The following is a 15,993-nucleotide window of genomic DNA, read 5'->3' on the forward strand; positions in this document are numbered from 1 at the left end:
AGTTCACTGAGGGCACAACATTAAAGGCTGTCCCAGAAAATTAGGCCCCACATCTATATACGGCTGAACTATTTATTATCTATCTGGGCTAAAGGGTTTTGAATCATTATTATTTTATTTAGTTTTACAGCATGAAAAAGCATAGTAGGCACATTCAGGACAAATAGAAAGAAAATGTTTCCTGGCTCAAAGAGTTTATAATCTAATTTTAATCTAATGTAATCACATATAAGATTACATATAAGAAGAGTTTGTTTGTGTTTTATTTCTTGAGGTGTGTGTTTCTCACGTTAGACTGTCTAATTTTTGAATGTTTGCCTTTGAGTATGTGGTTTCTGTTTCTATGCAGTTAGCAGTGTTACTGCTCAAATAGTTTACCAAGCAGCTAAATATTTTGTAAAGATTTATGTAAAGCAAAGCTCCTGCCTACTGATATATGCACCACCAATTCAACAGCAGGCAGCATGCCCCCCTGCATTGCTCCCTTAGGTATGGGATTTACACCTCCACAGACCTGCACCTTTGAGACTAATTAAGAAGTCACAACTCCTGTGTATTGTTTTCTGTATCAAGAGCTATGTTGAATTACACTGACAGCACAATTTTTAATTCTGTGTAGTTTCAAATGATCCCTTTATTAATAACATGCCTTTAAAATAACAATTTATTCACATCAAAATAATATATTTTACTCTATGAGTCACACTGTGTCTATGAGAATCCGGTAGGTTATTATACAGAGTCTTTGATATAAAGAATCAGCTGTATATATGGCATGTCTAACTCTAACAAATCCAAGTGTCTTCACACACACTTGATACTAGCAATTGTGAAATACCAGAAATAGTTGCATAATTATTATACTTATGACTGTACAAAATAATTTTGCTGTTACTGATATGAATGAATTACAAACAGAGCAAGCTAGGAAAAATGAGTCTTGTGTTTATATTGACATAAGTCCGGATCTGAAACAAGTTGGATATTGCGAGTAGATACATTGGGGGGAGCGTAACCATTATCTTTCCTTTTAGATTATATTACTTGCATCATTAGCAAAATATGCAACAAATATTCAAACATATGCTTTTGTATTATGACTGCCTGATGTTGTATATATTTGAAAAACTATCATTTGAAATCTGGCTTGATGTCATTTCTCCTATGGTATGAAAGAGCAATTTATATTTTGGAAATAAGTCCAGTTTCCCACTTTCATCAGGCAGTTCTTTGAAATAAGCAGGGAATTAATTCATCTGTGGATTTTGTTTGTTAAATGGGATGTGAGATCAGATGTACAGTGGGTACACTTTAGTCATCACAGATGGAAATAGTCTTGTGTGCCGGCAAACCTTGGCAGTAGGAAAAGTCTACTGAAATGTATTCTGGTTAGCCAAAGTGCAGAATAACGTCCACTGCTTAGTACTAGAAAAACAGAGATGAACAATTCTTTGCCTAAATATTTGCTGAATGAAATAAATTCAAGATCAGAATTTCATGGAATGATTTCTGAACTTTTCAAGTGAAAAAATGAATTAAACATATAGGACCTTATGTTGCAAATGCTTATGCACATGAGTGACTTCATGCATGTAAGTAAATCCCTATTCACATGCATGAAGTTACTTACATGCATGTTCGCAGGGTCAGAACCATATTAAGAAGTGCAGAATCATTTTCTTTCTTGAATTCCATCAAAGACTGTGCTACAGTAAGCCAAACAAGCTCCAACCACATCAACTTGTCCTTATAACACAATACAGAGAACCATTGCTTTTTTCATGGCATTAAGCCCATAACACAAAAAGGGACGAGAAGGAAAAAAATGCTAAATAGGAGGAAAAGTGCCAGAAAATATTTTATCACAACAGTACGTAAAGGACTGGGAATAGAAGTGTGGGTCATTAGAAGCTGGCTTTACTCAGAGCACCTAGGACAGAGGAAATGACGGGTTAAACTAGCACCTCATTGAATATCTGGCTCCATGGAACTGCTTTAGTGTTGGGAAGGGGGGAGGTGGATTTGTGTTTTCATGGTGGCTTCATACTTACTGAGGGATAAAACCTTCCATGTTGGCTAGCCTTGATTGTTTGAAAAATAAAAAGACATCTGATTCCATTCATTCTAACTATAGTTCTCTGGGAGCACAAATGAATGACAGAACCACAAGAACCAATGAGCTAGCACCATTAAGTTCCATGGTGAATGTTTTTGGAAAAGTGCCTGTCTTTTACAGGAGAGAGCGAAACAGCTTCAGATTGCAAAAACACAGGTTGTGTGAATCAAATTACTTTTAGTGGAGTCAAATAGGTGCTCCTGAATCTTCGACAAATATTTTTATTTTATTATAAAGTAATAATGATAATGCTTAGTATTTATATAACATGCTCGTCCTCAGGATCTCAATGCATTTTACCCAAGTATTAATGAATTTAGCCTAACAGCATCCCTATTAAGTAGGTGAGTATTATTATCCCTATTTAATATATGTACCAATATGAGACACAGATATTGACTTCCTGTTTCTTGCGACATAAAAACTTAATGATTTATTCCTCTGCCTAGTGCTAAAAAGCACCACCCATGCCCTTCCTTTTTCTTATGTAATGACAGTCCTGGCAAAGGTTTGTTCAGTATAGCACAGGAAGTCTGTGGTAGAGCCAGGAATTACACCCAGATCTCCTGAGACACAGTCCAGTGCCTCAACCATCTTTCCTCCAGTGAAAAGATGTTTATACTTAAATAAACCTGCATTTCACATGTATAAGAAGCACTGGAGTCTGATTGGCTAACAAGGGTATTCATGTTTCTATGACATACTATGCCTACAATACATGCCATATTGGTACTATACCTATTTATAAAATTTTTGCTGCAATTTTCTGTAGTTCTGTCTTAATTTAAGTACCCCAGCAGTGAATTTTACTCAACATTTCTCTGCAATACTCTCTATAAAGGTTACTGTATAAAGTTACTCCTGGAGTACGGTTTTCCATATCCATCTCTTGGTCTAAGGTTTCACTGCTGAGCTCGAGTTCCATGCCCCCTCCTGATTTTGTGTTTGCAGTTGGCTCTGTTTCTGGTGCAGTCGGCCACTGCACTAGGAAGGCAGACCTTATTTTTCCATCTTATGACAAATGATAGACTATCACAGCCAAATGGCAAGGAAATGCCTCAGAATATTTGTTTGTTTTTTTCCTCTGGAATCTCATAAAGTCCCATATTTGGCTAAACTACCCTCCTAACTGCCCCAGCTGCAAGTCTTTGCATTGGTTCAAATATTAGATTCGGAGCCTCACAATATAATAATTTCTCTACTAATTAAAATGGAAGGCTGCCTGTGATTCTTAAGGGAAGCATTTGTTTAACCCAAGAAACTGATTTTCCAGTTACTTGGCCTGAGTACAGTTTTCAGTTGTGGTCAGAGTCTCAAAATTCAAAGTGTCCCTTGTTTTTAGTTTCTGGTCGGTCTAGACAAGACATGGTTCTTTTTCTCTTCTCTCAGGCGGTTGAAATGTTGAGTTGGTTAAAAGCCTTTCAATCCCCAGAGAATGAAATTGCACAAAACCCCACTAGAGACATAACTTTCTCTCCCCCCACTGATTCCTCCCACTCTCTCTTCCAAACTGATGTGCAATTCTATTGTGTTTTGAAATATTCCAGTTTGAAGATGCAATGTAGGAAGAAAAGAGAGAGACTTTTAATTTTCTTTGGCACGATTGGTCCTTCAAATAAAATGCCATAATGGAGCAAAGCTAAATGGCAAAACCCCTAAAGCAGCATTTACAGACTTCAAACTGACTATGACCAGGAAGCACAATTGTAAAGAATCCTGGTTGTTCTGATGATATAACATAATTCCTGGCAGTGTTTCACAGAGGAAAAGAGAGAGAAAGCATTTTCTACAGACTGAGATATTTCCATGGAGGAAGATGGAATAGTTTGTCATGCAGTTTTTCACAATATCTAAAAACTTGGAATAAGTTATCCTCACTAATGCTACTGTGCTACTGAAAATACCATTTAGAATAAATAAATAGGGTTGTCAAACGATTAAAAAATCGTGATTAATCGTAGTTTTAATCACACTGTTAATAATAGAATACCATTTATTTAAATATTTTTGGATGTTTTCTACATTTTCAAATAGATTGATTTCAATTACAACACTGAATATGAGTTTCAGAGTGGTAGCCGTGTTAGTCTGTATCAGCAAAAAGAACAGGAGTACTTGTGGCACCTTAGAGACTAACAAATTTATTTGGGCATAAGCTTTCATAGGCTAAAGCCCACTTCATCGGCTGCATGCAGTGGAAAACACAGTAGGAAGTTATATATACACAGAGAACATGAAAAAATGGGTGTTACCATACCAACTATAATGAGACTAATAAATTAAGGTGGGCTATTATCAACAGGAGAAAATAATTTGTAGTGATAATCAGGATGGCCCATTTCCAACAGTTGACAAGAAGGTGTGAGTAACAGTAGGGGAAAAATAGCATGGGAAATAGTTTTTACTTTGTGTAATGACCCATCCACTCCCAGTCTTTATTCAAGCCTAATTTAATGGTGTCCAGTTTGCAAATTAATTCCAATTCTGCAGTTTCTCATTGGAGTCTGTTTTTGAAGTTTTTTTGTTGGAGAATTGCGTTAGTCTTTAAGGTGCCACAAGTACTCCTCGTTCTTTTTACTGATTACAAGGTGTACAGTGATCATTTATAGATGAACTAGATAAATTCATGGAGGAGAGGTCCACCAATGGCTTTTAGCCAGGATGGTCAGGGATGCAAAACCATGCTCTGAAGTGTCCCTAACCTCTGTTTGCCAGAAGCTGGGAATGGGTGACAGGGGATGGATCACTTGATGATTGCTTATTCTGTTCATTCCCTCTGAAGCACTTGGCATTGGCCACTGTCGGAAGACAGGATACTGGGCTAGATGGACCTTCGGTCTGACCCAGTATGGCCCATTCTTATGTTCTTATTACTTTTCATTACTAATATTTGCACTCTAAAAAAGATAAACAAAAGAAATAGTATTTTTCAATTCACCCCATACAAGTACTGTAATGCAATCTCTTTATTTTGAAAGTGCAACTTACAAATGTAGAATTGGTTTTTTTTACATAACCGCACTCAAAAATAAAACAATGTAAAACTTTAGAGCCTACAAGTCCACTCAGGCCTACTTCTTTTTCAGCCAATTGCTAAGACAAACAAGTTCATTTACATTTACGGGAGATAATGCTGCCCTCTTCTTATTTACAGTGTCACCTGAAAGTGAGAACAGGCATTCACATGGCACTTTTGTAGCCAGCATTACAAGGTAGTTACATGCTAGATATGCTAAAGTCAATACATTTGAAAATGTAGAAAAACATCCAAAATATTTATAATAAATTTAAATTGGTATTCTATTATTGTTTAACAGTGTGATTAAAACTGTGATGAATTGTGATTAATTTTTTTAAGGGAGTTAATTTGTTTTGAGCTAATTGCTTGAGTTAAGCACGATTAATTGACAGCCCTAGAAATAATTTGAGAGGATTCTAACTCTGAGAAGGGACACAGAGTCATGTGGAAAGTTTAGTACAGTGGGCTTGTTAAAGTCATTTTCAAATGCTCAAATAATAAAAAATACTATTAAATCACAAAAATATAAGTGTTAATGATAAACAGCTACCAATATATATGACACTAGTTGTAAATGAAAAACAAAAGTTGCTCTCACATATTAAAAATCCTATAACCAATAATATTGTCTGAGAGAAAAGGTGGGTGAGGTAATATCTTTTATTGTACCAACTTCTGTTTGTGAGGGAGAGAAGCTTTCAAGCTTACACAGAGCTCTTCTCTTATCTCTCCCGCCAACAGAAGTTGATCCAATAAAAGATATTACCTCGCCCACCTTGTCTCTCTACTATCCTGGGACCAACACAGGCACAACACTGTATACAATAATATCATCTGATATTTACATAGTCCCTGGTGCTAATCTCACTGCAGTCAATCATAGAAATCCCTTTGTCTTCGCTGAAAGCAGGATTTGGTGCCTAGGATTAAATCTTGGACCTATTAAAGTCAATGGGAGGTTTCATCCCTAATGTCTCTCATCCCAAGGACCCCAAACCACTCCATAGTTTGTACAGCCATTTACAAGTTCAGAGCTTAACTTTCCACTATCTTTTCTTCAAATGTGTCTTTGTTCATTCTCTGGCAACTTACTTATGAATTAAAGCCAAATTTTCAAAAGTGGCCTCAACATTTATGCTTGCATTTTTGCACCTGCAATTTTTGAGCATTCAAACCCCGACATTTATGCACACATCTTAGAAAGAGGAAATGCAGTAAAGACTTTTGACTTGTGGTGGTGTAAAAATAACTGATAAAAATAACTGTATTAATAAGAACATCACCTTCAGCTCCACCCCTGCCTGCACCAAGCCCAGGGCACTGTACAACATACTAAACCAATAATAATCAATACTCATTTGGCACATGCATTTTGTCAGGGTCCTATGTAAATATGGCTATTTTAATTACTTATATGGGCCCAATCCTGATTTCACTTTATTAGTTTTACAGCAGTGTAACTCCACTGAAGTCACTACTATTATTCCTGATTTGCACCAGTGTATGGGGGGAAAATGTATTTTCTCTTGTCGGGTTTTGAATTTGCCACCTTTTAATTTCATTGAATATCCCTCCCCCCTTGCTCATTTGTTTGAGACAGGGAGAACAGAAGCTCCACCCACTCAGGAATCCTCATTTACTTTATAAACATTAGTGAATTAAGCCATTAGTGAATATAAACCTTTGTGAAGCGACTATTATTTATCTCAGTTTTACTTGGGGGAAAACGGAGACACAAGAGGTTCAACAACTTCCCCAAGATCACACAGAAAATTACAGCCAGATGTGGAAACAGAATTCGCTGTTATGTGCTTTCACTGCTGCTTCGTCCTAAGCATGCAGTCAGCTGGTTTGTGCATGCAGAGACCCAGACCCACCTGCAAATGCATGTTTTTCATATACAAATAGGTACATGTATGTTTTTTTTCCTGCAAACACTTCAGAGGCCTTTGAAAATTTGGTACTGTGACGTTAAAAAATAAATCTACATTATTACTATAAAAAAATCGAATACGGCTCATCCTCTCCAGCTTTGGGGATTATAATATTCAAACAACTACAGTGCTTCTTTAAACTCCACAGAATTCTTGTATCCAGACTTCAGAAAGATCAACGCCCTCAAATAATCTAAATAGGTGTATGGCGCACAGATTTTAGATCCAAGGCATTATTTAAACTCTGTATTACAACTGAGCTTTGGAGTATGGCTCCTTTTTTTTCCACTCCATAATTCAAATTCATCTGGAAAATCACTCCTGGGGCTACTTTATACCTTCACACTTTTGCAAATGTATACTTTAAAGTGCTGTACAACAGGCTAACTGTAAAAGCAAAATCCTCCTCCCCTTCTGAAAACACTGTAAACATCTCAGTTCAGACAACTTCAGAAAAAAACATAGAAAATTAAAGCTACAGATGACTGACTGGGTGTTAACTGAAGACAAATGAAAACAAGTTTGAATACATTATTCCATGCTCTTTCATTTTAACTTCAGGAGCCAGCTTTATGTAGATTTAGTACAGAAAAATAAAAGATGTAACTTCCTGGATTTAGTTCTTAAGTATATTCTTTTTAGCAATAACACAAATGCCTCCTAAGTTATAAGTGTGAACCTAGATTTCCCCAACTCATTCAGTAACTACATTGTGATATGATTTAAGGACACACACTATGCATATATATCAGTGGATTTACTGGAAGTAAAGCATTTTGCTAAGGTAATTCAAAACAACATTACATTTCATCAACTGAATGTTATATCTAGGGCTGATCAGAAAAACTTCGAATGAACCATTTTCCATCAGAAAATACAGTTCCATCAAAATTGAAACTGTGTGAAATCATGTCAATTTCACTGAAATTACGGTTTGGTGGGAGAAAAAGGGGAAAATAAGTTCTGGCAATATCGAAACATCCCACTTTGACATTGTCAAAATGAAACATTTCAATTTTTCCTTTCAAAATAATGTTTCATTTTGAATTTTTTTTAATTTTATATTATACATTATGATGTTGAATGAAACATTTCAATTTTATCAAAACAAATTGTTTCTATTGACCCAAAACAATTTTTTTTTTCAATTTTCTTTCAGACAGAATTTCAAAATTTTGGGCTTTTGTTCTTAAGTGGAATGAAAACAAATTTTGAAATGTCGAAATTCTCCATGAAACAGAATTTCATTTCTCTGCACAGCACTTGTTATGCCTCTTCCACAATTATGCTAGTTTTCCTTAGCAGAACTAGGACTTATACAAGGGTCAAACAGAAACAATACATAAATAGAAATTTTGTTGGGAATAATATCTTCAATCACAGAGCAACAACTTTCCTTTTTCCCATGATCAGAGATTCTCTGGTACATGAATTCAAGATCCTCATTCCTTCCCTATGAGTCAAACCCAAAGAAATGCTTCCAGTGCTAAGTTCCTGGAAGCAAAATTTTAACCCAGGCATGCTGCAAAGCTAATCTTCTCATGGACAAATATAAAACAACCTACAATGAACAGAACAATAATGCAAAATCTGGTAGCAAATTAAATGCTGTGATGTTGATCACTTTTGGGGACTGATTTTGCAGTTATTTTGCATAAAGAGCTCCTATTGAAGCCAATGGTGCAAATTCTTTCCAAAGACAGAGGACTTATACCAGGCATGAATCTGGCACAATGGCTTTTGCATGCAGAAAAGACAAGCAAGTTAGACAAGTCTCTCTGAAGCCATTGTATTGGCTGCCCTGTGCACACAGTTGAACAGAAAAGGGGAAAAAACCCACAACGATGCTTTTTTGTGTGTGTGTGTGTGTGTTAAACTCCGCAACTTTAGCATAACTAATAGAAATTATGAACATTCCACCACTGAAACAAAACTTCATTCAAAAGCTGGATTGTAATGTTCTTTGGGATGGATAATTCACATAAACTGTGTGATTCAAACATTCATTTCTACACACCACCTTGGAATTCATGTTTTATTTCAGTTTTCATCAGACTGCTCATGAAGCAATGGCCAACGACAAAAGAGCATGTGTGCATTTTTCTTTTTCAGAGGTCCCAGTTAATGAGAACTCTGTTGCATTAAGACAGCTAAGACTGTCTCTGGCAAAACGTGTTGAACCAAGGTGTTTGTGCCTGCATAAAATTAAGCCACAAGTAAGCCACTCATTTCTGACAGCAGATTTATAATAGGAAAATCCCAGCAGGAATGAAGATTTAGAAACCCCGGTCGTAGCTTTTTTCATAAACTTCGCTTTGATTTAGTATCTCAAACAAGTAGCAGGAAAAGGCTAACAGCAGAGGTAATCCTATCATCTTTTCTCTGAACAGCACTATTCCATCTTCTTGGTTTCCTCATGCTGCTAACACGAATTCAAATCATCTGTGTTTAAAGTTAAACTCAGTGATTGACAGATCTTTGTAGTCTCAGTCCATATTGAAGATTATTCTAGATATCTATCAGTTATTACTACAAGCCCAGTATGATATTCAATACCTACAGTGAAAATTTTTTTTAACAGTGTAATGTCTGATCTATTTTGAAGGCTAAAAAAGGAAACTAACTATAACCAGGTGGCTAAAATCTAAAGAAGGTTATTTTTTGGAGGGGGGGTGTTGGGGCGGAGGAGAAGTAATAGCAGAACAACTGTTTTAAACTGCAGTTACCACCAGGCTTCAGGGGTATGAACACAGGCAAAATATAAAAGCATTTTAATTTGATTTCTTGACATGAGTTTCTATAAACACACTGATTTAAATAACGAAATCATGGAAAGAAGGCAGGGATGTGAGCTCTCTGCTTCCCTCCTGGCTGGCTTAGGTAGGTTTATAGAAGCATTTACAAATACGAAATAACCTGCTATAGTAAACACAAGCCCCATCCAAAGCCCAGTACTGATGTTAGAAAATTGGGGTTGAAACTTGCAAGGAGCTGAACACTTCCTGCAAGGCGCTCAGAATCCCTTCCCCAGCAAGATCAGGCCCTTACGGTGGATGACGACTGCTTCTGTGGACAACAGTGCCTAATTCAGTGCCAGACCCAGTCCTCAGTCCACACACAGAGCTCCCGCTGGAGTTTTGCACGAAGGCACAAGAGCATACCCTTTACTTAGCCCTATACTGAGTTCAGCTCTGCCACACCCTCTAGCTGTAATGCAACTATCGTGTACAGAATCAATCTAGCTCTCCTGGACTTCAGTGCTTTAAGATTGGGCCCTAGCAGAACTTCACTCCGACACAGCAATAAAGTCTAACAAGGAGGGAAGAAAGAGAAAAAACTAAGGCTATGTCTACACTGGCACTTACTGCTACCCCCCTGGAGCAACGTAAGTTACGCTGACCTAAGCACCGATGCGGATAGCGCTATATCAGCAGGAGAAACTCGCCCACTGACAGAGCTACCACCACCTGCAGGGCTGAAGTAGTTAAGCTCACAAGAGACCTCTCTCGTCAACTTCGAGCAGTTACATTAGAGAGCTTACAGCAGCGCAGCTGCATCGCTGCAGCTCTGCCGCTGTAAATTCTCTAGTGTAGCCGTAGCCTAAGAGTAAACAAAGCAAGACATGGCATACATACACTGTCCTCAAAAGCTCTTAGTTTCACATATTAGAAGCCTTTTCACACCAGTGTGTCTCCATGACAGCTAAATAACATTGTGTTAATATTTAAAAGAAATTGCATCTGAGGAGACAGCTGAGCAGAGATGCTAGGTGCTGTCAAGGTTTCTTAGCTGGAACGTCAAAGTCAGGAAGTGAGAAAAGGTTAGTGAGTTTTGTCTGTAAAGTATGGAACAGTAACAAAAAAACCTCAACAACAGGCAATGTAGCTTGAGTCTGGGTCTTAGTCCTGATGAGATGGTTTTGGTTGCTGGGTTCTTAGTGGCTTTTTCAAGGCTCCTGCAATCACTGATTGTCACTCTGCTATTAGCAAGGGAAAGGAATTGCAAATGGGAAAGAAAATGTAGTGTTCTAAAATAAATAAATAAACCACCCACCCAATCATCTGATATCAAAAGCAATAAGTGTACTACAGTTTGACCAAATCTAAAAGTCATGAAGATTTGCAGATTCCTTCAGTGGAATAAAAAAATGTACATTTGCAAACCTGGGGAGAAGAATTTTTTTTAAATGTTGGACAAAAAGATTATGATTTGCATTCTCTGTGTTGCCTGGCTACAGTACTTTGGAGCCTGAAAGGAGGCTAAGATTTAAATAGAAAGGTCCTCCTTTGTTTGTCAAGTTGTCATTTTTCCATCTGCAAATAATGAAACATAAACTATTCCGAGAGAGAGAAATGGAAGGGAATGTGTTCCATGGATTTGTGGAGAACCACAGAAAAATATATACAGAAAAAGAAGCTGCAGTATGGAGCACTTCCTGACCTCTTCTTGGCTATGAGTCTAAAACAAGGCTCCAAGGCGAGAGAAGCATGAAAGAGCTTACACAAGAAACCCTTCAGAAGTACAGCTCTTTGCTGCACGAATACCACAACACAGGGAAAATCTGCTGTGTAGGAGTACAGTCCTCCCACTTAAAAAGAGCTGGTAATGCCATCATGTCACGGAAAGATTTTCTTCCTGACTTTTGTGCACTGGAGGCATTAGAAAAGTGGGAAAAGTGTGAGCGTAGAATTGTGTTACAAGAAAGGTTTCTTAATCTTAACCACATTTTTAGAACACGTATTGTTTTAAAAATGCATCAGAACTACTGTTAAAATGCTATGGATTCCCATGCAAACTGGTACTGTAGATGTAAAATAAATAAATAATAATACAGCGTCCTTCTAAACTGCCTTCTATTTAGTGATCTCAAAGCATTTTACAAATATTAATGAATTAAACTTCACTGCAAGGTATTATAGCATTATTATCCTCATTTTCTTACTATTGTTTTTATTATAGCAGTGCCTAGTGGTTCTAACTGAGATCAGAACCCTTCCCTACTACATGCTGTTCGTACACATAGTAACAGGCACTCCATGTCCCCAAGAGCTTACAGTCTAAAGAGACAAGACAGGGAAACATAAGAGAAAAGAAGCATTATTATTTCCCATTTTGCAGAAGCACAGAGAGAGTAAATGACTTGCTCAAGGTCACAGAAGAATCTAATCAGATCTTGAATCCAGGGTCTGAACCATAAAAGCCACTATGATTAAGTAACTGGCCCAAAAATCAGACAGAAAAATCTACGTCAGAGCTGGGTATTGAACCCAGATCTCTTGCATCCTGACCTAATGCCTGAAACAAAAGAGACACAGTGATTAAATGACTGGCTTAAGGTCACATAAGAAGGCTTAACTACAGTGTAACTCCAAATTTGCTGTCTAATCCCCTTAGTATTGGTATGTAAACATTATTTCCTTTCATTACCTGACGCTAATGAGTAGCTTTCATAGAGCCAACATTAACACCAACTATAGAACTTCAGTTCATAGGAGCTTTAACATCTGTGAGGAATAAGTGTTTTGCCAAGCTTGCTGTAGATGTGACACTTCCCCAGATCTCTATGTCCTTTATTTTCATTCCACTGATTTTTCTTTCATTTTAATTTATATTTTAGTCTCCCAGCCAGTCCCACCAATACTGTAAGCTCCAAAGGAGCACGCCTTTGTAGAAACTAAACTGGTTTACACATCACAGAGTGCACAGAAACAGATACACATTTCTTGTTGTCTCAGTCCTGGAATTCAGAACTGTTGCATTATTTACCTGTCAGTGCCAATTAAGATTTTTATCATTATTCGCTTTTTACCCACTGATTGACATGTCATACATCTTCTCTTTCACTGAAATGTTGTGCGACCTTAGACAAGTCACGTCTCAGCCCTGTGCCTCAGTTTCCCCTCCCACCATTTGTCTTGTCTATTTTGACTGTGATTTCTTTGAAGCATGGACTGTCTCTTTACTATATGTTTGTACAGGCCTATGTTTGTACAATGGGGCTTTGATCTCAGTTGGAGGTTTTAGATGCTACCATAATAGAAATGATCAATAAATAATAATAATAATAATTGGAGGAGCACAGAGACTGCACCCACCCTACTTACTCCTCTAGGGGTCCAGGGTGCCCCAAAGGGGACAGGCAGCAAGTATTCAAGGTGACTGGATGGCGTGGAGAGGAGGTGCGCCCTTGGCTCCATCCCAGCACCAGCACACAGAAGGGAGAATGCTGCACCCATAGTAGGAAAGCAGACTTCCTCCCCCCCCACACACACACACTGTTTACCCTCTGCAGTGGTGCAGCTCTGCACTGCACCTTCCTCTGGGTTGTGCCTAAATGGTATGATCTAGCCCCAAGTAGGGGGGAGAGCCTTGATGAACATTAGTAATGAGCCCATTCCAGACATGTTTCATGTTTCATTTCAGGGGAGGTATAGTGAGGCAGCTGGGACATTAAATCATAAAAATGCAGAATATTTAAGACATTTTTCCCTACTTAAATCAGTGATGTAGCTGGAATGAAATACAACTTGGCTTTCAAACATTTTCCTATTTAGTTCAATTTGCTCGTAGACTGATAGCTAAACTAAAACCAGATTTTACCTCTGCTCCCAGGTATGGGGAAAATAGAGATGACCACGGTCCCATGGAACTTGGTTTAGAAGTTCTCTGTTTTTTTCTCATTAACTCCAGAACAAACATAAAAAGCACTTATTAAAATAGTCCATGAGCTGTTTCCAATATACAATGCCAGAGGTCTGCAGTGTATGAGACGGGCTGATGATCTCAGCCCAGTTTCTACTGGACAGGTGTTCACATTGTAAATGGCACATTTGTTGGTAATCATGGCAAAAGGTCTGGAGCATGAATTACTCCTGGATGCAGTCCTCCCCAATAGAATGGCGGCTCCATTAACTGATAGGCCTAGGGTCTTGGGCACTGGGTATAGTTATTTTGGGGAACAGAACTGATTTGGAGGGGAAACCAGGAAGGTATGCTGCAGCAATGTGGGAAGATGGACCAAGAGGAGAAGGTGGCCAGCCACCATGTGTTTGGAACCTGCAGATGTACCAAGTGGTCTCTGGGTGGAACTATAGCAGAGGAACAGCATATTAGCTGGTGTGGGGAAGAGGGTGAGTAAAGGATTATATCAGTAGGAGAGAAAGAGAAGTAGACAGACAGGATGAAATTCTGACCCCACTGAAGTAAATGGCAAAACTCCTATTGACTTCAACGGGGCCAGAATTTCACTAGTAGAACTAGCTAAGGAAAACCAATGCTGTGAAAAGGGAGCACTGGTAACCATTCAACATTGAGATAGTCTCAATGCAACTCTTTAATGAAATTGCAGGATTAAAGGGTTATGGACATGGGGTGCATAGGTTGCCTGTGGGTTAATCCAATTCTGATTGAGGCATATTGACAGATAGCGTGGATAAACTTGCACTGCCAATTGCTCTTCCTGTTCCGTGCATAAGAAGAGCTCTTTAGTCTCCAGGCCTATCAATCTGTCATCTTTCACAAGCATTCATTTCATTTTAATACCATTTTTTAAAAAGGTTTGGTTTTGGTGAACATCCCAGAGATCAGATGCTTTTCCAAAGTGTAGAGGACTTTATTCCAACCTCTTCATTCTGAAAACTACATTGGAAATTTCACAAGAAAAATCTTTTCCTTCTCAAATTTCCAGAACATTCAGGTTTCATCCAGGTCAGAAATACAACACAAATGGCCTTTCTTGTGGCATTCTAGTACTTCTGCTTCCAGCGCTCATCCAATACTAGGAGCGGAGAGGAAAGCAACTAACAAATAAACTGACAGAAAAAGGGAACTGTGCTTTTCAAAATAATTTTTTTTTCAGTTTTGGGCAAGGGATCAGTCCAGTTCTTTTTAAATCTACACATTCCCTATTAGTAGCTTTCAAAAATGAAATGCTATAGACATTTCTGAATAAAGAACTAAACTTCAAAATGCTGCTGGGGCCCTTGTCTCCCACTTCCCCGGGGATGAGGGAAAAACCCAGTAAACTGAGCTGGATTTAGTTATATCCAGTAGGAGGTGGGGGAAGGATAGGGCCCCCTGCTTTTCCTTTATTCCAGTTAGCTCCTCCAGTGGATACAACAATGAAACAAACCTAGAATGTCCTTCTTGTATTTCTCTTGCATTCAGAGTTTCTTTTACCACAACATTAAGGGCTCTATTCTTCCCCCTCAGAAATCAATGGAAAAGCTCTCATTGACTTCAGTAGGAATAGGTTCAGGCCTTAAGCCAGTTGTGCTTCCTAATGGTCCAATCCTGCAAGGCACCATGTACCCTCGACTCCCGTCTATTTCAGTGGGAGTTGAGGGTGCTCAGCCTCTCCTGGGAGTTATTTTGCAGCTTGCAAGATAGGGCCTATTGATTTCTATACCTCATGGTTTGCTTGGCACTTTCTAGTAGAGACAGAATTTCCATCAGCCAAGGAATGCAATAAACACACAGAGAGAAAGAGATTTGTGAGTAAAATCATTTAGAAATCAAAGGTTTATAATATACCATTTAAAGTATTTTGTGGATTAAATGACTGAATAATCATGAAAGATGAGAGATTAATGGTAACCTGGTCCAAAGCCCTGTATTTATGCATTGGCCAAGTAAAATGGTAGGCAGGTGCACTGTAGCTTAGAATTAATAGAGGACTTGTTTCTATTGCTGCCTGTCCCTCACTTTTCAGCCCCATTAAGGTTATTATAAATGTTGTTTTGTAAAAAGAAAAAATATTTCCCAGAGTCAATGACAAATATATTTTATCTTTAATATTTACCCTCTCCCTCCCCCCATCAATTATACTTTTTGGCAGCACTATAAAACAATGCAGGGAGAAAAATCTAAATCCGCTCTCAGCAGAGCTCCATAAAAATTACTTTCATCCTTTTGCTAAGGAAATC

General features: G+C 38.1%; 1 protein-coding gene across 3 annotated transcripts in view; it reads right to left on the minus strand.

Annotated features, from left to right (window-relative positions):
* Positions 1 to 15,993, minus strand: part of DYNC1I1 (dynein cytoplasmic 1 intermediate chain 1) — a 252,896-nt gene that overhangs the window by 131,273 nt on the left and 105,630 nt on the right. The gene's annotated exons all lie outside the window — the stretch shown is intronic.

Source organism: Malaclemys terrapin, chromosome 2 (genome assembly GCF_027887155.1).
Source record: "Malaclemys terrapin pileata isolate rMalTer1 chromosome 2, rMalTer1.hap1, whole genome shotgun sequence".
Lineage (NCBI taxonomy): Eukaryota > Metazoa > Chordata > Testudines > Emydidae > Malaclemys > Malaclemys terrapin.